Here is a 24,202-nt window from a genome sequence, read left to right as displayed (position 1 = left end):
GGAACCTGTTAAGGACTGACACATCAGCAGCTGGTCATATAGAACATAGGGTCATGTAGTGACATGTCTCAACAGACCTCAACATCAGGTCATGGACCTCAACATCAGGTCATGGACCTTAGCATCAGGTCATATACATCAGCATCAGGTCATATACATCAACATCAGGTCACAGACCTCAACATCAGGTCATGTACCTCAGCATCAGGTCATATATGTCAACATCAGGTCATGGACATCAACATCAGGTCATGGACCTCGACATCAGGTCATGGACCTCAACATCAGGTCACAGACCTCCACATCAGGTCATGTACCTCAGCATCAGGTCATATATGTCAACATCAGGTCACTTACCTCAACATCAGGTCATGTACCTCAACATCAGGTGACAAATGCTTGAGCAAAATCAAATTTGAACAAGAGAAATAACGTAAAACAGACAATTAAAAGTGAAAGGCTAAATCATCACCCAAACGAAAAAATTCGCCACTGGGGTTAACACAGGTTTCCGTTGTTTGTTGCACTGCGCAATTCAACGATCTGGTCATCCCCCAGTCTACCCACTTCCGCCTTGGATTTTTTAATTGCATTATGTTTTTTTTTCTGTTTGAGTACCGTGTCCACAACTTGGGCCAAGAATTAGTAACAACACAGAAAATGCCTTCAGTTGTCTACTCACGTGATAAATCCCTTTCCGGCATTCTATTTGGAATAGGACCAAGGGCAGCATGTGGTTTATTATCCAAACAGGATGTTAGTTATGAAAAGCTAGTTAGACATTATTTATTACTTTAATATTTCACAATGTCCAGATCAAAGGTCATTTTACTGTCAACAATGTATGCAAGGTTGATATTTGTGTGGGAATAACAGAAATAACCCCAGATTTGCTCTTAATTGATGTTTGAGTTGTGTGTGACCACTTTCTGACGTATCCGTATCACATCACAAACATCACAAGATGGACCATATAGTTATTGGACGCTGTAAGTCTACATATCAGTCAATGAAAGCATAAAATAATATATATAAACCAATATTATATCATGCTTTGTCTCGTCACCTTAAGGACACCTATACCAGTTTATACTTTGTCTCGTCACCTAAAAGTCTTTTGAGTAGACCAAAAGGGATTGAGAAGTAAATACTTAGAACATACCAGCTAACTTTTCAGATAGGGGTAGAAATCTTTAGTTCCTAGGACTTATAAAAGGATTTGAAATAGCATCTGACTAAGTGAGGTGAGGTGAAATTGGGTTTAACGTCACGTCCAAAATTATTGCACTTTTATAGCCACGTGCATGCATGTGTGTGTGTGTGGCTGCTTGTACTAGTCCGGAGTCTGGACTCCAAGCCGAGCTGAGCCGAGCCGAGCCGACCAGTCCTTCTTTCAGGGTAAGAACAATACCATCTTTTAACGTCTTTGGCATGACGCGGACGTGTATTTGAACCCCGGACCTTCCGCTCTCATGGCGGACGCTCTACAACTAGATAACGGAGGAAGTCTCTGACTAAGTAATAATGTGCAATACTTTTTGTAAACACTCTTTGTTTGAGTGACCTGAAATGAGGCTGACTTTGTTCATCTCCGTGGTCTAGTGGATAGATCATCTGGCCGGAGAGAGGAATGTTGATTGTTCGATCCCAGGTTGTGTCGTACCATAGGGATGTTACAAGATGGTACTTGTTGTTGCCCTGCCTAGCGCTAGGCATTAGGGGCTAAAACAAGGAATAGTTGGCTCGGAGTCTGTATTCTGTGTCTGAGGGGTGTTAAACTGCGGCATGGTGTCTCAGTGGGCTAGCATAATAAACCCAGCGTGTCCAGACCTGTAAAAGCAGTCAAGCAACCACATACATGTGAATACACATAGCAATAAACGTGCAATAATCTGTACCCCATTTCACCTCACTTCACCTTGGTCATCAGACTTAGATCACTGTTTCATGGTAATGGACATGTCATAATCCCACTCATGTTCCTTTGTCTGAAAAGGAATATGACATAGTGACAGTCCTATTGTGATAGCAACGGGTTATGTAAGCTCCACAGTGTCAGTGTGTACAAGGTGTGTGTGTTATATGATCTATATGGGCTAGTTGAAGAGTAACAAACACAATATAGCTCTAATGAATGCCTTATGTTTATGGGTACACAGATTGATAATGAATAATAAATGGTGTTGCACATGGGAGCTCATGGAATACAGAGGATGGATTGAAGCTTCTAATCATAATGTGCAATTCTTTGCTTTGAATTAATTAATTGTCCATTGCACATTCTACTTTGTTTTTTATCACATACTTGCACATTCTACTTTGTTTCTGATTACATATTCTAATTTGTTTCAAATTACATACTTGCACATTCTTCTTTGTTTCTGATTACATACTTGCACATTCTTCTTTGTTTCTGATTACATACTTGCACTTCTACTTTGTTTCTGATTACATACTTGCACTTCTACTTTGTTTCTGATTACATACTTGCACTTCTACTTTGTTTCTGATTACATACTTGCACTTCTACTTTGTTTCTGATTAATTAATTGCACTTCTACTTTGTTTCTTTTTAATGAATTGTTCATTGACTTTGTTTCACACTCATTAAATGAACTTTCTTTTTTCTTTTTTTCTTATTAATAAATTGCACATTATACTTTTTTTCTGATTAATTAATCATCTTTCACATTCTACTTTGCTTCTGATTTATTGCCCATCTCATTTTCCACTTACAAGTTAAATTTGGATTCATTTCCTTCAATTAATTATTTGGACCGTGTACACTCTACTTTGTTGTAAACAATGCTCGCCTTCATCGATGGCTTGAATTGGGAGATATGCTTTGCTGAAAACAGTGTCTGAAATAACTACCTGCCTGCTGGCCCGTGGCTGGTAACTTTTCTGTTGGGCTGCATGATTTTCCTCCACTGTCTTAATTTTAAGACTTTTTACGTATTCAGTTTTATTATAACTCCTCATAGAGTCTCTTTGCATTATGTCTACTGAATCAAGTGCAATTTGTCTCTAATTTTTTGCAACTTTTCAATATTTACAATATCTGAATGCTGTCAGGTAACTTCGAGGATGGGCAGGCAACATTTATGGGTCATATGCCATCTGTCTTGTTGGGTTTTAAAATTATTTCAAACACTAGCTGAATGTTCCTGTTATTTCACAAGCTTCAGACATAAGGTGGGAACAATGAAACCTTGTGTATACTGTCCATGTTGTTGCCTTCGAGAAGGCAAGGAAGATACCTGGAGGGGTGGAAATATGATTTGATGGATGTGGGCAGTCTATGAGTCACAAAGTATGACGTATGTACATAACTCAGTTAATTACACCTGCAGAGGCAGGTGACATGATGCTGGAATACTAACTGATTGTCCTAAACGACTTTCTAATGAGGATCTCAAACATCACACACAAGCCCCGCCAGGGTACAAGCGGAATTCATGTACTCCGTAGAAGTGTGTTCAATAACCCTGTACTTACTGAGAGCATATGCTGTTCACGTGTTCCAACCGATTTCATCAAGTGGGAGATCGTGAACTTAAAACTGTTTTTACGGTCAAGTTGACACTGGAACATTATGTTTTCTTAATTTTGATAACCTATTTTTTTGTTTAAATTGACAGACACAGTTTTATTGTTATGTTAAGGGGTGGCTTCAACATGTTAATAGCTGACATCTGAGTGACGTAGTCCCATAGACGCTTTGTCTACTCCTCTCACAATTAAAACCCTAACCATATATCTTCTTTTTTTCCAACCCAAAGCAAAATTTGAACATATGTTTTAATCAAGCTTTAAGTTTGATCTTCAACAAGATCAAAGGAAATAAGCGAACTTAAAACTTAAAGCTTGATTAAAACATATGTTCTAATTTTGCTTTGGGTTGAAAATACATAAGACATATGGTTAGGGTTTTAATTGTGTTCAGAGAAGACAAAGTGTGATTGTTTCTTGAATTTTCTGGGTGGTTTTGCTATTTAAGGAAACTGAAAGAATATCTTTTGTTCTCACAATTTGAATGAAAAAAATCCTTTTTGTTGCATTTCAGCTGTGACATTTCTAAGTTGTTAGTTTTCAGTTGTGCCCCCAGTTACTTCCTCATAAAGAACAAGATCTTTTCAAACAGTGCTTTTTGAGATCATATTAACATTGAGTTAATAAAATACTTATTTCTCAAATGTAAATCACAATGATACAAATTTTGTGTGTGGAAATTACTATTAGTGTTATAACTAGTGTTATGTTGAGGTGGCTGTGTATGAGAGTGTTGATCAGTGTTATTGTGAAGCTGCTGTGTGTGAGAGTGATGATCAGTGTTATACCGAGGCGGCTGTGTGTGAGAGAGTGGATCAGTGTTATGTGGAGGCGGCTGTGTGTGAGAGTGATGATCAGTGTTATGTTGAGGTGGCTGTGTGTGAGAGTGATGATCAGTGTTATGTTGAGGTTGCTGTGTGTGAGAGTGATGATCAGAATTATGTTGAGGTGGCTGTGTGTGAGAGTGATGATCAGTGTTATACCGAGGCGGCTGTGTGTGAGAGAGTGGATCAGTGTTATGTGGAGGCGGCTGTGTGTGAGAGTGATGATCAGTGTTATGTTGAGGTGGCTGTGTGTGAGAGTGATGATCAGTGTTATGTTGAGGTGGCTGTTTGTGAGAGTGATGATCAGTGTTATGTTGAGGTGGCTGTGTGTGAGAGTGATGATCAGTGTTATGTGGAGGTGGCTGTGTGTGTGAGTGATGATCAGTGTTATAGTGAAGCTGCTGTGTGTGTGAGTGTTGATCAGTGTTATAGTGAAGCTGCTGTGTATGAGAGTGTTGATCAGTGTTATAGTGAAGCTGCTGTGTGTGTGAGTGATGATCAGTGTTATGTTGAGGTGGCTGTGTGTGAGAGTGATGATCAGTGTTATGTTGAGGTTGCTGTGTGTGAGAGTGATGATCAGTGTTATGTTGAGGTGGCTGTGTATGAGAGTGTTGATCAGTGTTATAGTGAAGCTGCTGTGTGTGTGAGTGATGATCAGTGTTATGTGGAGGCTGCTGTGTGTGTGAGTGTTGATCAGTGTTATAGTGAAGCTGCTGTGTGTGAGAGTGATGATCAGTGTTATGTTGAGGTTGCTGTGTGTGTGAGTGTTGATCAGTGTTATAGTGAAGCTGCTGTGTGTGTGAGTGTTGATCAGTGTTATAGTGAAGCTGCTGTGTGTGTGAGTGATGATCAGTGTTATGTGGAGGCGGCTGTGTGTGAGAGTGATGATCAGTGTTATGTTGAGGTGGCTGTGTGTGAGAGTGATGATCAGTGTTATGTTGAGGTTGCTGTGTGTGAGAGTGATGATCAGTGTTATGTGGAGGTTGCTGTGTGTGAGAGTGATGATCAGAATTATGTTGAGGTGGCTGTGTGTGAGAGTGATGATCAGTGTTATGTTGAGGTGGCTGTGTGTGAGAGTGATGATCAGTGTTATGTTGAGGTTGCTGTGTGTGAGAGTGATGATCAGTGTTATGTTGAGGTGGCTGTGTATGAGAGTGTTGATCAGTGTTATAGTGAAGCTGCTGTGTGTGTGAGTGATGATCAGTGTTATGTGGAGGCTGCTGTGTGTGTGAGTGATGATCAGTGTTATACCGAGGTGGTTGTGTGTGAGAGTGATGATCAGTGTTATGTTGAGGTTGCTGTGTGTGAGAGTGATGATCAGTGTTATGTTGAGGTTGCTGTGTGTGAGAGTGATGATCAGAATTATGTTGAGGTGGCTTTGTGTGAGAGTGATGATCAGTGTTATGTTGAGGTTACTGTGTGTGAGAGTGATGATCAGTGTTATGTTGAGGTGGCTGTGTGTGAGAGTGATGATCAGTGTTATGTTGAGGTTGCTGTGTGTGAGAGTGATGATCAGTGTTATGTTGAGGTGGCTGTGTATGAGAGTGTTGATCAGTGTTATAGTGAAGCTGCTGTGTGTGTGAGTGTTGATCAGTGTTATAGTGAAGCTGCTGTGTGTGAGTGTTGATCAGTGTTATAGTGAAGCTGCTGTGTGTGTGAGTGATGATCAGTGTTATGTGGAGGCGGCTGTGTGTGAGAGTGATGATCAGTGTTATTTTGAGGTTGCTGTGTGTGAGAGTGATGATCAGTGTTATACCGAGGCGGCTGTGTGTGAGAGTGATGATCAGTGTTATGTTGAGGTGGCTGTGTGTGAGAGTGATGATCAGTGTTATGTTGAGGTGGCTGTGTGTGAGAGTGATGATCAGAATTATGTTGAGGTGGCTGTGTGTGAGAGTGTTGATCAGTGTTATGTTGAGGTTGCTGTGTGTGTGAGTGTTGATCAGTGTTATAGTGAAGCTGCTGTGTGTGAGTGTTGATCAGTGTTATAGTGAGGCTGCTGTGTGTGTGAGTGATGATCAGTGTTATGTGGAGGCTGCTGTGTGTGTGAGTGATGATCAGTGTTATACCGAGGTGGTTGTGTGTGAAAGTGATGATCAGTGTTATGTGGAGGCGGCTGTGTATGAGAGTGATGATCAGTGTTATGTTGAGGTTGCTGTGTGTGAGAGTTGATCAGTGTGAGTGTTGATCAGTGTTATAGTGAGGTGTCTGCGTGTGTGTGTGATGATCAGTGTCATACCGAGGGGGCGGTGTGTGACCTGTGTACTACAGTGATGATTAGTGTTATAGTGAGGGACCTGTGTACCACAGTGATGATTAGTGTTATAGTGAGGGACCTGTGTACCACTGTGATGATTAGTGTTACAGTGAGGGACCTGTGTACTACAGTGATGATTAGTGTTACAGTGAGGGACATGTGTACTACAGTGATGATTAGATTTATAGTGAGGGACCTGTGTACTACAGTGATGATTAGTGTTACAGTGAGGGACATGTGTACTGCAGTGATGATTAGTGTTATAGTGAGGGACCTGTATACCAAGGTGATGATTAGTGTTATAGTGAGGGACCTGTGTACTACAGTGATGATTAGTGTTATAGTGAGGGACCTGTGTACCACAGTGATGATTAGTGCTATGGTGAGGGACCTGTGTACCACTGTGATGATTAGTGTTATAGTGAGGGACCTGTGTACCACAGTGATGATTAGTGTTATAGTGAGGAACCTGTGTACTACAGTGATGATTAGTGTTATAGTGAGATAGGTGTGTATGGAGATATTCTTAGGGCCCTCCCCAAGGGGATCATGTCCACCAGACACAGGTGTGATTCAGAAATGAAAACTCGTCACTCATATGATTGATAAGGGTCTATTTTCTGTTGTGGTTCATGTTTAAATAGTCCCACCAGCAAAAAGGAAAAACTTGGGTCAGTGTGGAGGTCCCTGGTCTACAGCTGGCATGAGATTCTCTGTGTCTATACTATGTCTACTCTATGTAAGCCCCACCTTTCAGAGGAGTCTGTCATGTGTTAGACTTTCACTGACATCAGGATACTGTCAACAAAGTGTTTACCATCTGCAGGGAAAGTAGTGTTTCGGATATACCCACCCCACTCCGGCCGTGGCTTGGGACAGGTGTGTACATTTTTTGTTTCTCGGTGAACCTGTTTTATTCCAGTTTTCAATTGAATATCAAAGATAGATCATTTATTTTATCAATTTCAGTGGTTGACTGAATATTTACGTACATTGACGATGGTTACAAATTAGGGTTGGTCTTAGGATCCCCCTAGCTTTGTGCCCTCTGTTTCTGATGTGGACCGTCATAAAGTTGTCATGATGTAACTTCAAATATGCGACAAAGTTGTCAAGTTGTTTCTACTGGTTTAATACAGAACTTGCTGTGACAGGAGCAGCCTGGTCCGGGTGTTTATACCCAGCTCAGCTATAAATGTGACCAACCATGAGATCGGGGACATTATGGGTGAAATATCACATTTAGACTTTTCACTATGTTTTAAAACTACAGCATCTTCAAACACATAAGAGGATTCATAAGTTTGAATTCATATTTTATTACAGAGATGCATGACATCAAACAGGCTATCTTCAGTGATGTAAGTTGACGTTAAACGTCTTTATGTCACAGCACAAATATATCCTTGCACCCATAAGGCTCCTTTTCTCCTTGTGGGTCACAAATGTCCCTCCCAGATGACCCCCAAGATAATTGTGAAGGGACCTGTCCCCACGACTGAACAGACCCCTAATTTTTTAAAGTTTTTCTATATGGGCTGTGACATGTATGACAAGGACTCTTGACCCTTGTATATTGTTTCTAAAACGTTTAGAAGGGGCATACCGATATGCCACAATTGCTCCTGGGCTGATGGTAGTACATTGATGACCAGTTACGATTTCAATAGTCGACGTCAATGCCACCCTACACTGTCAATAGCATCAACAGAAGTAATGAAATGAAAACAAACATATATTTAATCATTTACTTTTCCTTTCATTTTGTCCAAAACACACTTTGCTTGAAGAGACACATAGATGTCTATTAAAAACCCTGTTCGTTATTACGGACGCTAATCCGATGTAATCTCCAGGGCTCTCGAACAACTTGGGCAATGTTTTCTGGGTCAGGGTCTTGGTGGATGTATCACTGTAATTAGCTTTTATGGTAGTGATTATGATACAAGGAAGTCTGTGATCTATGGAGGTAATTAGCAAATGATTGCAGTACTATTTCAGCAGTTGTACCGATATTTTATTGTGCATATAAACCCATTAGATGCCAGTTAAAGACATAAATTAAACACCTTATACATAATGACAGTTAGAACTATTATACAGTTATGATAATATTTGAGTTAGAACACAGCTATCATGTTCATCAGCGTTAAAAACAGCTTTAGACCACTAGTCCTTATAATGATAACATATAGCAAAACCCTTAAAAAGGGCAAATTAGTCATTATGATACCATAACTATTGGGCAGTTTGGCAAGGACTATAGGACTAGTGCCAATTTCTCCCTTGCCTCTGGAAGATGAACAATTTATGACGACACTTGTTATATGTTTTTAGCCAATATACTTGAAAAGATATTGCAATAGATATTGTTTGGAAAGCTGATATCAGTATGGTCCTGCTGGTTTCAGTGATGGACACGAGGGCTGGGACAGGTAACTCAGGTACCCAGGTCGGGTGGGCACTGAGTAGGACCCGGGTACCAACAGGACTACCCAGACTCGTGGTTAGTCACATGATATATTGTCTAATGACAAAAATTATCTGGAATTCTATGGTTACACTACAAGTCATTAATGTTCGCGTTCGATTTTTCATATGGTTGAATAAAGGTATAACTTATGTCAACTTCAGTGTATGCATGACCAGATTGTTTAATACATGTTTCTAAATATGTTTTGCCAGGGCTATGCTAAAAATGTTCCCAATCAGACATTTTGAGACATCTCCTGAGACCTAGAGCGGGTACCCAGGTAGGGTAGGGTAATAGGGGGCGGGTACCCGGGTAATGAATTTGGACTCGTCCCAGCCCTAATGGACACAACAATTCTAAACATGATAACAATATAAAGTGTGACACCTGCAATGCGTGTGTTTATGAATACTGGTTAGCACTGGTACAGCCGACACACAACATCAGGAGTATTGCACATGGGACACCACCAACAGCACTGATGAGCTGACCGAGATAATATGTAGGTATGGACTGCGTGAAATATGACATTAATATATAATTCACAGAGACGAGGGGTGCAGTATAAAAAATTTACAAAGTTCAAACTGACCTGCTCTTGAAATGTCATGAAATATAGATTGGAGATACTTGTCATTGTCCCACTTGAAACTAGACATCAAGTACTTAATCAGATCCTGGGGCCCAGTTAAAGGCGCTAAAATTTGTTTAGCAGACTTTTGACCCAAAGTTGTGCCTGAAATCTCGGTTAAATAGGTTAAAATCCTGATTCGCCCTGATTGTATTTCTGGGTTCATCAGCAACCTTGGTCACTCACTAACTCCCATACTCTAACATCAGGCTGACACATGGTGATATAACTGAAATTCTACATGTCAACACTGGACCCAAAAATATTGATTAAATATTGATTGAAAATCCCTTGATTGTCTGATCTAGATTTGAATATTTACATGCCTCTGTCTTGTAGCTGGAATATTGCTAAAAAAACAACAAATGACAGAGCTCCAGATTAGCTTTTGGTGTTGTGGGTATTTTACCCATGCATTTTAAAATCATTGGTATCAATAATTCTATCTGGGTATTCATATTTCTGTTACCCACGAGTTTTTACACATGTGGGTATTTAAGTTAAATATTTAAAAACACTATTCATCTAGTCCCTGCAAACTGGTGTCGTGTTGGTTCGAGAGCTTTATAGGACTCGAAAATACCACGATACTTCCACAAGAAAGTGTGATGGCAAATGATCATGATGTAACTGTCATCATGGAGTTTGGCAAGGTTGACGGAATGCCCGTTTATAATTTCAAAATAAGTTGCTGATTTGCTAATCGAATATGCAGGGTTACTTCACAATATTTTGATGATACGCACAAGTTTTATTTTTGTAGCGCATCTGTAATGTTCGTTGTGTATTTGATACGCTTGGATTTTATTTTACTGCATATTTCTTCATTTCTGATGCGTATTTCAGATACGCAGCTTATCTGGAGCTCGGAAATGAACAAACAAACAGATGATAATATAATGTTGAAGTAACGTTATATTTTCCCTAAAACTGTTGAGGAAATGTTTTTGACCTCATGTTGACGAGGTAGATTTTTCAGACCATGATAAGATACTGTACACATCCTGGAACACGTTTACACCAGCCATCATTCAGCCAAGCGAGAGGGTTATGATTGGCCGGTCAGTCACGGAACTATCAAGTTCAGATCCGGAATAACAATTAAATTAAAAGTCCATTGATACTTATTTGTGACACATGGCTTTACACACACGGGCGGCCATGAGACTTACCAAGTCCTGTGTACAACCAGCACAAGGCTTGGTGTAGTGTTACACACACAGATGTCCTCATTACTGATGGCTATCTTTCCTGTTGACATAATACCTGAAACCTGGGCCTGTGGTTCCTTGTGTGAGCTGTTCCCTGGCTTTGTAAAGCCTTCCAGTTAATCTTGTGTTGGGAGGTTTTCACCACAATGAGAGTTGCCTTTTCATGAGAGATAGAGCTGTTTTGGGAATAGGATAACATTGTTTCACATGAACGCGTTCTTTTGTCTACTAGGGCAGTTTGAACGTTTTCGAGGTAAGTTGTTTGTTATCTCATTTGTCATCATGGCTTCAGTGAGGCAATGGGGTGCAGTTTGTTTTCATTCACCTTGTGATTTAACCCCCAGGGGTTTTCAGGACAATCCCTGTGCATCATCATACTCAGGGTTGATTGAGGCGGTGGGTACAAGTGGTTAAGCGTCCACTTGTCATGCCGAAGACATGGGCTCGATTCCCCACATGGGTACAATGTGTGAGCCTATTTCTGGTGTGCCCCACCTTGATATTGTTTGAATATTGGTAAAAGTGGCATAAAACCATACTCACTCACTCACTCACTCACTCACTCACTCACTCACTCACTCACTCACTCACTCACTCACTCACTCACTCACTCACTCACTCACTCACTCACTCACGTGTGCTAAGGTTCTCCCTCAAGTCAGAGCTGTGTTTGGTCAGCCTTGTCCCCAGCTGAGAATCCCTAAAATTTCTCAATACCATTATGGGATTCGTACCATGGACCATGGATCTGAAGTCGGATGCCTTGTCCACATGACCAGAGAGGTAAACCCCATTACCAAGCCGGTATGGATGTCGTCTGTGGGATTTTTGATGACTCCACACCCTGGGGTGATTGTGATGCAACATGTATTTCAATGCAAGGTACAATGTGCACACAATGCACCAAAGTATATTAGAGGCCGAGTTTGTTTTTTGGCAGGTGATTTTTTAGACAAACTGTTCAAAGTGGTGTAAAGTTACAATACTGCGATTGTGTTCAAGTTGTGTAGGCCCTCCTTGTGGAGCTCACGAGAAGTAGGTTTGTCAGCCACCATGTAGAGTTGTTTGGGGAATACAAAGCACTAACACATGACAAGCTTACCCAAATATTTATTTTCAAACATGCCATGCTAGTTAGTACATGTACATATTTGGATTTCCTGGTCAGCGTGTGTCTGTATGTCTGGTATTACAGCGATGTCCACTTCCTTGAAAGCATGTGACATCTTATGTCATGGTATAATAGACAATATGCATATCCTTGAAAGTATGTGACATCTTATGTCATGGTATAATAGATAATATGCATGTCCTTGAAAGTATGTGACATCTTATGTCATGGTATAATGGACAATATGCATGTCCTTGAAAGTATGTGACATCTTATGCCATGGTATAATAGATAATATGCATGTCCTTGAAAGTATGTGACATCTTATGCCATGGTATAATGGACAATATGCATGTCCTTGAAACTGTTTGACCCCTTATGTCATGGCACCTTCAGTGTGGCAGAAGTCTGTGATAATGGGTTTGAATCTCCCTGAATCACCCAGATTATGTTTCTATGATTGTCAGCACCATACCCATGCTTGTGGGTTTAGCCGAAGTAGTAAACATCTTGGACCTCAACTCTTTGGGCTTTCCTCCCACATCAAGTTGACATAATGTGATATCACTGAAATACCATATATAGAGAGAATCTCACCCAAGTGTCTTTTGATATCAAATACATATATCAACACAAGTTGATAAAAGTAGAAAAACTCTGAAGCTTGATGAGGAGTTTTTTCCACTTTTATCAACAAGTGTTGATATATTTGATATCAAAAGACACGAGGGTGAGATTTTATTTATCATCCAACATCATTTTTCCAACTTTTTGAGTTTGCAGACAGTAATAAGCGATGTCTAAAGTGTAAAAATTACTGCTAACAGCGTCAGTAGCAGAGCCATTAGTGATATCATTTGATTGTGACATCATGGTAACCAATGACGACACAATGGTCTGCAAAGCATTGTGATGCAATTTCATTGATCTCATTGATTGAGCTTGATCTCAGCCTAGCAATATCTCCTGTTGGAGCCAGTTGTGGAGGATAAACAGTATTAAACCTCACTCACTCACTCACTCACTCACTCACTCACTCACTCACTCACTCACTCACTCATTCACCAAGCTGACATAATGTGATATAACTGCAATACCTTAAATACAGTTTAAACCTCACTCATTCACTCGCTCACCAAGCTGACATGATGTGATATGACTGAAATACCTTAAGTACAGTTTAAACTTCACTATCACTCACTCACTCACTCACTCACTCACTCACTCACCAAGCTGACATGATGCGATATAACTGAGATACCTTAAATACAGTTTAAACCTCACTATCACTCACTCACTCACTCACCAAGCTGACATGATGTGATATAACTGAAATACCTTAAATGAAGTTTAAACCTCACTCACTCACTCACTCACCAAGCTGACATGTTGTGATGTAACTGAAATACCTCAAGTACAGTTTAAACCTCACTCACTCACTCACCAAGCTAACATAATGTGATATAACTGCAATACCTTAAATACAGTTTAAACCTCACTCACTCACTCGCTCACCAAGCTGACATGATGTGATATAACTGAAATACCTTAAGTACAGTTTAAACCTCACTCACTTACTCACTCACTCACTCACTCACTCACTCACTCACTCACTCACCAAGCTGACATGATGTGATATTACTGAAATACCTTAAATACAGTTTAAACCTCACTCACTCACTCACCAAGCTGACATGATGTGATATAACTGAAATACCTTAACTCTTTCAACACCGCAGGCCGGTTATCCGGCCAAGAAGCATCGAGTCCCCAGGCACCGTAGGCCGGTTATCCGGCCAAGCCGTAGTCACGTCAAAACAGTATATATTTTTATGGACCTACCTGTGATATCATTCATTTATTAAATCTATCACATTTCACAATGTCTGAAATACGTATTCCATTTCAATTTATCATTTTTTATCGATAAATTAAAAAATTATTCACTATTTCCCGCGATGTTATTGAAAATAAAATTCTCGGACACACATTTCAACAACGGGTCCACATCGAACATGTCCAAGAGCAAAATAAAGACGTTTTAAACAAATCTTTAAATATATTATACAAAGTAATAAATAAAATCAACAAAAATATATCTAAAAGTAATCAAACTTACATTTAAGTTATTATTTCCATCTTTTCGTGCAATCGCGTGTAATGTAAGTCAAATGACATCTCGGCTTTCGTCGCCTTGAATTCTCGGCTCGGACACGATGTTTAATGCAAAAATATATGCATGAAATATCTTTGTCACAGCTCGTAACCTAGCATGATACATTCACGAAGTTCCATATTTTTAATATATATCGTGATTTCCTGCTTAAAACATTCAGAATAACACGATTTAACAAAAATCTTTCGCCAACTTGTGAAATTTATCAAACACGAGCTTGGTATCACAGCTGTAATTTGATTGGCTGCCTTAGGTCACGTGCTCAAAATAGACCAATCACGAAACTTGTTGCAGATTTCAGCAAGAAAGCGTCATTAGAAACCAATTTTAATCCAATGAAATCGCTTGTTATAACTACGGAAAAAAACCAGGCGATGTTACGAGCATGTAGATGAAGGAATAAGCTTTCCAGCGATGTGTCATATGCCATTCTTCGACGAACGTGCTTTTCATACGAAGCCTCGAAAACGGGGGTATTTCTTCATGTTACTGAGCGGACAGCCGCTGTTATCGGGAAATGGGTGATGATATAGATACTGTTTATAATTCTTTTTAAAATGATTTTCAATCACGTAAACAATGAAAATAAAACAGAAATAGGTAAGTGGATTTTATGAAATCTTATATTTGCCGAAAATAGTCAAGTTTTCGCTTCCTTGGTCCCTAATCTGGACGTTAACAACGTGTTAGCTTACATTTTTTATATACAACAAACTTAAATAAGTTGTAAATGCATTATTTTAAATAATGTGAAAAACATAACTTTCATATTTATAAGCCATAGGATCAGACCTTTCAAATGGTGTATAACAGGTAGTAGCAAATATATTTTACAAGCAGATATTTTCTTTGATAAATGTTGGCTTCATCTATCACACAAGAGTCTCTGGGAACTCGGTGTCCCAGCAGTAAACACTTCTGGTTGACTGGTGTTGAAAGAGTTAAATACAGTTTAAACCTCACTATCACTCACTCACTCACTCACCAAGCTGACATGTGATATAACTGAAATACCTTAAATACAGTTTAAACCTCACTCACTCACTCACTCACTCACCAAGCTGACATGTGATTTAACTGAAATACCTTAAATACAGTTTAAACCTCACTCACTCACCAAGCTGACATGATGTGATATAACTGAAATACCTTAAATACAGTTTAAACCTCACTCACTCAATCACCAAGCTGACATGTGATTTAACTGAAATACCTTAAATACAGTTTAAACCTCACTCACTCACTCACTCATTCACCAAGCTGACATGATGTGATATAACTGAAATACCTTAAATACAGTTTAAACCTCACTCACTCACTCACTCACCAAGCTGACATGTGATATAACTGAAATACCTTAAATACAGTTTAAACCTCATTCACTCACTCACTCACCAAGCTGACATGTGATATAACTGAAATACCTTAAATACAATTTAAACCTCACTCACTCACTCACTCACTCACTCACTCACTCACTCACTCACTCACTCACTCACTCACTCACTCACGGCACACCCAATGCAATAACTGAACAGAGCCATGCTTCATGAAAGGGAAGCTGAGGGTCTGGCGTGTCATGGAGATGAGTGATATATATATAATGGTATTCACTGAGGGGCAAACATGTCTGACATACTTTCCAGACTTCCTGATCAGTGGGATGTGCAGGAAGATGGCATATCATTTAGTATCTTCCTGGTGGTGTGCTCTGAATCTCCAAGCACACCCTGTTACAAGGCAGATGCCGGTAGGTAAGTCTGTACTGGCACCAGAAATTATATTGCAATATATTGCAGGTTTCCAAGGCATTGCGATATCCTGTGAGCTAATGTGATTGACAGTGATTGACACTGCTTGTACATGCAGGTCCTATTTTCTACACATTAAAGTAAACATTACAATGTCTATGTCAGTATGGTCATTCGCCAACGTGAGCGAAAAATAACTTCCGAGTTTCCGTTTTTTGATCAATCAGTTCGAAGGGAAACATTATGTGTAAATTAATTTCTGTGTAGATTTTAGGTTGTACAATACAAATGATAAAGAAACTTGTTATATAAATTTGACCCAATATACCGGAATACAGAAAAATATACGTATCATTTTTAAAGCGTGTTGAAGTATACTGGTGTAGTGGTAATGTCATGCATATGCATTCCTACTTGAAGATATGTTAGAATTCTGATATACATGCAGTTCGATTTCAAATTGCTAACTAATTGTGTCAGTGTTGCCTGTTCACAGGGACTGGTAGTCACATGAATTACCGGTCCAAGCCTAATTTTACCGGTAAAAAAATGGTATTTACCAGTAAACGGGAACGCTGATACCCAGAATGTCTAACTGCATCAATTTTGGGGTGAAAGAATGCTCAGTGAATCAGGGGACACATTAATTACCATTCTGACCACTGTCTTTTGTCATTGATGACTGTCTGTGATAACTGTCAACCTGGCTTCCATTTGTCCATTTCCATTGCTATTACCCATCAGTGCTAATTACCCCCTCCCATTTGCTCATTGCCATTGCCTATTACCCATCAGTGCTAATTTAAGTCCTGGCTTCCATCCCTATTAACTTATCAACCTTTGTTATCATATTACTTTTGTTGTTCTTACAGGTACATATATGTTCTCTGCTTCAAGGGGGCACGGGTGGCCCAGTCATCTAAGGCACCCAGTCATCTAAGGCACCGCGATTCGCTGTGCAGAGTTGCGTCCCTTGGGCACGCCAGAAACCTATGATTGTGGGTTCGAATCCCGGTTCGCCCCTATTATGTTTCTAGGTTTGTCAGCACCATACCCATGTTGTGGGTTTCACCGAAGTGGTAAACGTCTGAGACCTGCATCACTTCGGGCTTTCCTCCCACATTAAGCTGACACGCCGCGATATAACTGGAATACTGTTAAAAGTGGCTTTAAACCCAACTGACTCACTCACTCTGCTTCAAAGCATTCATTTGTTTGATGGAGTAAGTACATACTCCGAAACGTGTTCCTCATAATAAAAAAGTTGACATCCAAAAGTTCTCTTCCTTATGTGCATCACTTCTAAATGCCGTTCAAAGACTTGAGATTAAGTAGCTAGCAGATACGGGAATCTCTAAGATCTGAACCCCCAGCATCCCGGGACACAAATTTTGCAATTGTTGTAAATTGTTATTTGGGTTAGAATTGATCCCCAGCAAGCTATGCTTGTAAGGCGATTTAATGGATCTGTTGATCAGGCTAGTGAGTTGCAGGGCTTCTCATGACACAGGTTTTCTGGATTTGATGCGATTTGGTTACAATATATGCCAAAGAAATATCAAGTGGTTTACCTGACGCACCTTCATCGCCCCAAATTTCATTAAAATATATTGTTTTTTCTGTCTGGTAATAGTCTGACTTCTTCTCTTCATAGATTTCCTGGCATAGTTCACTTCATTCCATTTCTAATAAAATGAAGCGACAAAACCCTTTCCATTTCCAATTGAAATCTCTGCATAAAGCAGAGTTGATTGTACGATTTCGACTATATCATGAACTTGTGTTTATGAATCACTATCAAATAGTAATGATACCTGGTGTTCGCGAAAAATGAGCATATCCTGCCCCACCGGTCACACCCATCACAAACACATGCAAAGGCAAGTCAATTGTTCACCTGAAAAATCATGAGAACAGATGGTACATATTTGGAAGTGCCATTTCACTTTATTATGATGTATGAATGAAATGTGCCTTATCGTTGTTGATCTTTCTGACTTTGATGTATATTAAACTCTTTGGTTGACTAGTACTGTTTTATGCAAATTAGTTTGCCGATCTGGGATGCAAGCGAACTATTAGCCAATAAATTTGTGTAAAATAATCACTTGATACATTCTCACAGAATTTGAAACCAAATGAGGAAACCTGATCTGCTTTGTTATGTGTCTTCTTACCAATCACTGATATGGTACAGACTCATATAAACTGTACCTATTCATAGTTTATATGGGTCTGTACCAATTAAATTTGGTACAGACTCATATTACCTGTGAAGATTCGGGGTAGAATAGGTCTTCAGCAACCCATGCTTGATGTTAAAGGCGACTATGCTTGTCGTCAGAGGTGACAAACGGGATCGGGTGGTCAGCCTTGCTGACTTGGTTGATCCATGTCATCGTATCCCCATTGTGTGGATCGATGCTCATGATATCAATCACTGGATTGTCTGGTCCAGACTCGATTATTTACAGACCACTGCCATATAGCTGGAATATTCCTGAGTGCAGTGTTAAAAAACAAACAAACAAACAAACAGACAAGCTCATATAATTACAGGCTGCTTAAAACAACAAAGCTAGATACAAGCTGGACTGAAGGATGGATCAGGTGGTTTCAAAGTGTGACCTGAGTTTGTGTCGTCATACCCTGATAGGGTTAATCAATGCTCATGCTGTCGACCGTTGCTGAGATGCAGCCATCTACATTTCTTCATGTTAAAGCTTTCATTGATTTGCTTCATGATAAAAATTTCAAAGATTTGGCAGTGCACCAAAATTCATAAGGTGCCCTGCCTCTTGTCCAGCATTAGAAATTGGCACTAGTCCTATAGTCCTTGCCAAACTGCCCAATAGTTAAGGTATCATAAGGACGAGTAGAAGTTTGCCATTTTTAAGGGTGTTATGATTAAAAGGACTATTGGAGTATAACTGTTAGTTTCTATTGCTGTTGTGGGTACAGGGTGACCGCCTCCGTGGTCTTGTGGTAGAGCGTCCGCCCGGAGAGCGAAAGGTCCGGGGTTCGATCCCCAGCCGCGTTAAAAGATGGTACTTGTTGTTACCCTGTCTGGCGCTCGGCATTAAGGGGCTAAAACAAGGACTGGTCAGCTCGGAGTCAGTATACTGTGTCTGAGTGGGGTATTCATGTTAAACTGCGGCATGGTATCTCAGTGTGCTAGCACTATAAATCGGCATCAGTCTGGACTAGTACAAGCAGCCACACACATACACGTGCATGCACGTCGCTATATAAGTGCAATAATCTTGGACGTGACGTTAAACCCCATTTCACCTCACCTCCTGCCAAACTGCCCCATAGTTAAGGTATCATAAGGACAAGTAGAAGTTTGCCATTTTTAAGGGTGTTATGATTAAAAGGACTATTGGAATATAACTGTTAGTTTCTATTGCTGTTGTGGGTACAGAGTTAGCCTTGTGACATCGGATGTCATGGCACAGCCTCGAGTCAATGAATTCCTTGCACCAGCAGCTGGGAAGCATTGTTGTCATGTTGGTGCAGCCCCAGAAACAATTAGAACCATTGATTACTAGTAATCACATTACCACTGTGTTATTTTCAGTGCCTTTGGTGGTTACTTTCAGCTCAAAATGACAATATCAAAGGGTTGCACTCAACATTATGGCTATGTTATGGCTGGTGGTATACAGAGGTTTGATATGCTCGTGTTATGTAGGCCCCATCAATTGACAGTATAAGTGAACACTTTCATGTACAGGTGGGACACGCCTGGTGCAAGTAGGTCAGTAGGTCACTCACACCATCACCTGGTCTTAGTGTACCCAAGAAGGCGCTTGGTGAACTTACCTGGACTAAGTTATAATTTTGGTGTTTTCTTTACAACAGGATGCATGAACAGTGAAAGAAATTAGCACTAGTCCTGTAGTCCTTGCCAAATTGCCCAATAGTTAAGGTATAACAACAACAAGTAGAAATTTGCCCTTTTTAAGGGGTTTGCTACTTTATCATTATAAGGACTAGTGGACTAAAACTGTTAGTTTCTATTGCTAATGAATATATCTAGTTACCTGTCTGTCCTGATCAGACTGAATTAAGGCAGCATAAGGCTGTAAGATAAATAGTTTCTAGTTACTGCAAACAGTAGCATCTTTACCAAAAAGAAAACTAATTTGGAAATAACAATATACCTTGAAAATAAGTTTTATCTTACAAACTTTCCCATGTTCCAAACAAAACTAAAATGGAAATATAAAACCCTAACAAATATCAATGACCCATAACACCTTTGCTCCTGGTAACATCACTGAGTCACCCATGCTTGTCATAAGAGGCGACTAACGAGATCGGGGTTCGATCCCCGGCCACGTCATACCAAAAGACGTTAAAAGATGGTACTTGTTGTTACCCTGTCTGGCGCTCGGCATTAAGGGGCTAAAACAAGGAATGGTCGTCTCGGAATCAGTATACTGTGTCTGAGTGGGATATTCATGTTAAACTGCGGCATGGTATCTCAGTGAGCTAGCACTATAAATCGTCATCAGTCCGGACTAGTATAAGCAGCCACACAAACACACACACGTACATGCCCGTCGCTTTATAAGTGCAATAATCTTGGACGTGACGTTAAACCACATTTCACCTCATCTCACCCCAATTATGTACATTGATGCTCATGATGTCGATCACTGGGTTGTCTGATCCGGACTTGAATATTTTTAGACCACCATCATATAGCTAGAATATTGCTTAGTGTGACGTAAAACAACAAACAAGAAAACAAACAATAAGGAGTACAAGTCCTTACTTGACAGAAGTGAATATATTTTCATGTATATATCCTGCGCTGTCAGATTCAGCATGTATTTTGTCCCTCTGTCCCAGCTGACTGGTCTATTTATTGCTGTACACTTAAATAACAATGGTACAGTGTTTGACTGATGTATGAGCCCTGCAGGAAGCAGTGTAGTACAGTGTTTGACTAGAAAGCAATGAAGTACTGTGTTTGATAGCAGGAGGCCATGTCATACATTGTTTGACTGTATGAAGCCGTGCAATACAGTGTTTGACTGTAGGAGGCCATGCAGTACAGTGTTTGACTGTAGGAGGCCATGTCATACATTGTTTGACTGTAGAAATCCATGCAGTACAGTGTTTGACAATAGAAAGCAATCAAGTACAGTGTTTGTAGAAAGCCATGCAGTACAGTGTTTTGACTGTAGGAGGCCATGTCATACATTGTTTGACTGTAGGAAGCCATGTAGTACGGTGTTTGACAGTAGGAAGCAGTCAAGTACAGTGTTTGACTGTAGAAAGCCATGTCGTACATAGTTTGACTGTAGGACGCCATGCAATACAGTGTTTTGACTGTAGGAAGCCATGCAGTACAGTGTTTGACAGTAGGAAGCAATCAAGTTTTTGACTGTAGAGGCCATGTCATACATTGTTTGACTAGGAAGCCATGTAGTACAGTGTTTGACTGGAGGAGGCCATTCAATACAGTGTTTGACTGTAGGAAGCCATGCATGTAGTACAGTGTTTGACTGTAGGAAGCCATGTAGTACAGTGTTTGACTGTAGGAGGCCATGTAGTACAGTGTTTGTTTGTAGGAAGCCATGTAGTACAGTGTTTGATGTAGAACCCTGTAGTAGAGTATTTGATGTAGAAACCCTGTAGTAGAGTGTTTGGCTGATGTAGGAAGCCCAACAATGTTTGACTGATGTCGTGGTATATAGTAACACACAACGGAAGAGATAAGCCGGGTCAGATGAGAGCCCCTATCAGTGGAGACATAGATACCTATCAATCTGTCATCAGTGTGCTGTGAGAGGCCACTTCATGGTGGAGGCTTGAAAGGTTGGGATGTTCAAGTGCATATTGTTTACCAAGGCCATCTTGTTACTATGCAGCTTTGTAATATGAATAGGTATATTCATTTTGAATGTTTTCTGCATGTATGTTAGTTTATGTAAAATGGTGTACCTGCTCTCCTTGTGACAGGTGAGTTCCACAATCAATTATACTTGAATATTTTTATCCAGTCATTATGCTATTGTACTGGAGAAGTATCTAAGCACTCAGTTATGTCATATTCAATAATCCATGTGATTTGATGCATTGCAAATGATAACCACAAAACTGTAGCATGTATGTCACATGTCCTTGTATTGAGGTAGGTGTTTGTTTTGTCCTTATATCGAGGCATGCCTATCAGTGTGGGAGATGCCAAGCTGTGACCAACAAAGACTCACAGTGTATATAGTATTGGAACAAACTGCTTCAAGTATTTCCGTCATAGTAATACAAGCTCTGTTTGGAGCAAGTGGGCCGGACCCTGGCAGACAGTCGCATGCTACACTGCAAACTTAGTATCATGTTGGAATACTTGGATGGAATTTCTGTCACAAACGTCATTGTCTCTGCACAGTAAGTGACAAAGAAATGATGTTCTGCAATGGCAACACTTCTCTCATTCATTGTAATATATTGCGTCTTGGTTATTAATATTTGTGTCCAGTTTTGCATATTGATTGATGATAGTTGTTAGGATGATAGTATCATTTTTGAACTTCAGTTTTATGCATTGTTGTATGTTTAACAGAACTGATACAGCACTAGTCAGCTAGTGTTAAATGAAAAGGCTAGCAATGTTTCTACAAATCTAGTGATATTAGTATAACTGTATTCTGAAATGAATTGTGGCCTGGATTTAAAGTACTCATGTCCTTTCATCCCAGTATGCATGCCTGTGCACTGTGCACTCAATTTTCTTTTGTTCAAGTTCTGGTACGTTGGTTTATTGAAATAGATTTTTCATCAATGTTTGGTTGATGTGTTGTTGCGGGAGAAGGTCATTCATGTAAATGAGCCATTTGAAAAAAAATCAGTTCACAAAGGTATATACATAAACTATAACATTTTATGGATATTAACAATTTCTTTTATTTTTATTTATTTTTAAAAATTAAATCAGTAAATGTATTTCAGGTTTGCTTTTGATTGATTGTTATGTTGGAATTATGAACTTCAATAATTTATTGTTATTTGCCCCCAAAATCAGTGACACTGGTAGCAGTACTGTACATGGCAAAATTTGGTATCTCATGGGGTCAATTAAAAAAGGATAATATATAATTTGCTATCTGCCCCCCAATATTTTTTGTTGTTGTTGTTTAATGCCACACTCAGCAATATTCCAGCTGTATGATGGCGGTCTGTAAGTAATCGAGTCCGGACCAGACAGTCCAGTGATTGACATCATGAGCATCGATCCACGAAATTTGGATATGATGACATTCATCAACCAGCCAGTGAGCCTGACCACCCAATCCCGTTCTATACCTCTTACAATAAGCACAGTCACCTCTTATGATAAGCACAGTCAGCTTTTGGAGCAAGCATGGTTTGCTAAAGACTTGTCCTAACCCGGATGTTCATGGGTCTGTGCCGAAAGAATTCGGGACTACAAACATCATTTTTAGTTGAATTTCTGGACTGAACAGCATTTTACAAGACTCAGGCTTCTGACTAATGGCTGACGTTGCAGACTGACGTAGGAGGTGATGGTTAACAAAGTGGTAAACAGCGGGATCATGATGGTTTTTAATGAATGATGCAGGTAAAGCAGTGAGGACATTTGCACTTTGTCTTATGATCTCAGTTTGACAGTGACTGGTTATTTTGACATACATTAAGGTCAAGATGTGCTCCAACCTTGCCTTTTGAAAGGCAACACCTCTATATTTCTTACTTTTTCTCATTCAGGTCTTACGTTATGAATATAGTATATTAATGGTGTACCAATGTACCGATATAGTATTGTATTCTGGTACGAGGCCCACGATACAGTACATTGATTTACAACCCGTTATACGTTACATAAGTTGTATTGGTGTAAAAATATGTGAATAATGAGGATTGAATAATGTTAAACGAAACTGTTCAACAACCAGCTAACACACATTCTCCAGCATTTCCCAGTTGGCTATAAATAGCATTACATTCACAATGCCCTCTAGCCTATATATGACTGCCTAGCAATATCCCATTTTCGATTTCTGAAACTTGAAATTGTGATTCACCAGCGAGAAAGAAAGAATTACAATTAAGGATTGACTGTGTATTTTTTTTGGTTTCTTACAAAAGTTTGCCCATCGGTTTTTCGATTCATACCTCAATGAACCGAAAAAAAATACACGGTCAATGCTAATGATTAAATTCAACAATGTAAAACATGTTTTATC

General features: G+C 39.7%; 1 protein-coding gene across 6 annotated transcripts in view; it reads left to right on the top strand.

Moving 5' to 3' along the window:
* LOC124131840 (ras guanyl-releasing protein 3-like) overlaps positions 1-24,202 on the top strand; it is a 94,555-nt gene that overhangs the window by 8,423 nt on the left and 61,930 nt on the right. Inside the window, exon 1 of one of the 6 annotated variants that reach the window (XM_046495334.2) lies at positions 10,795-11,198. The exons of 4 other annotated variants lie outside the window; for them this stretch is intronic. The gene's annotated coding sequence lies outside the window, so the exon portion shown is untranslated. Of the gene's footprint in view, positions 1-10,794; positions 11,199-22,250; positions 22,386-24,202 lie in introns of those variants that run through there. One more of the 6 variants, XM_046495335.2, reaches the window with a different exon arrangement.

The sequence above is a fragment of the Haliotis rufescens genome, unplaced genomic scaffold, assembly GCF_023055435.1.
Source record: "Haliotis rufescens isolate VD_foot unplaced genomic scaffold, xgHalRufe1.0.p SCAF_3, whole genome shotgun sequence".
NCBI lineage: Eukaryota > Metazoa > Mollusca > Gastropoda > Lepetellida > Haliotidae > Haliotis > Haliotis rufescens.
This window is presented reverse-complemented; position numbering and strand designations above follow the sequence as displayed.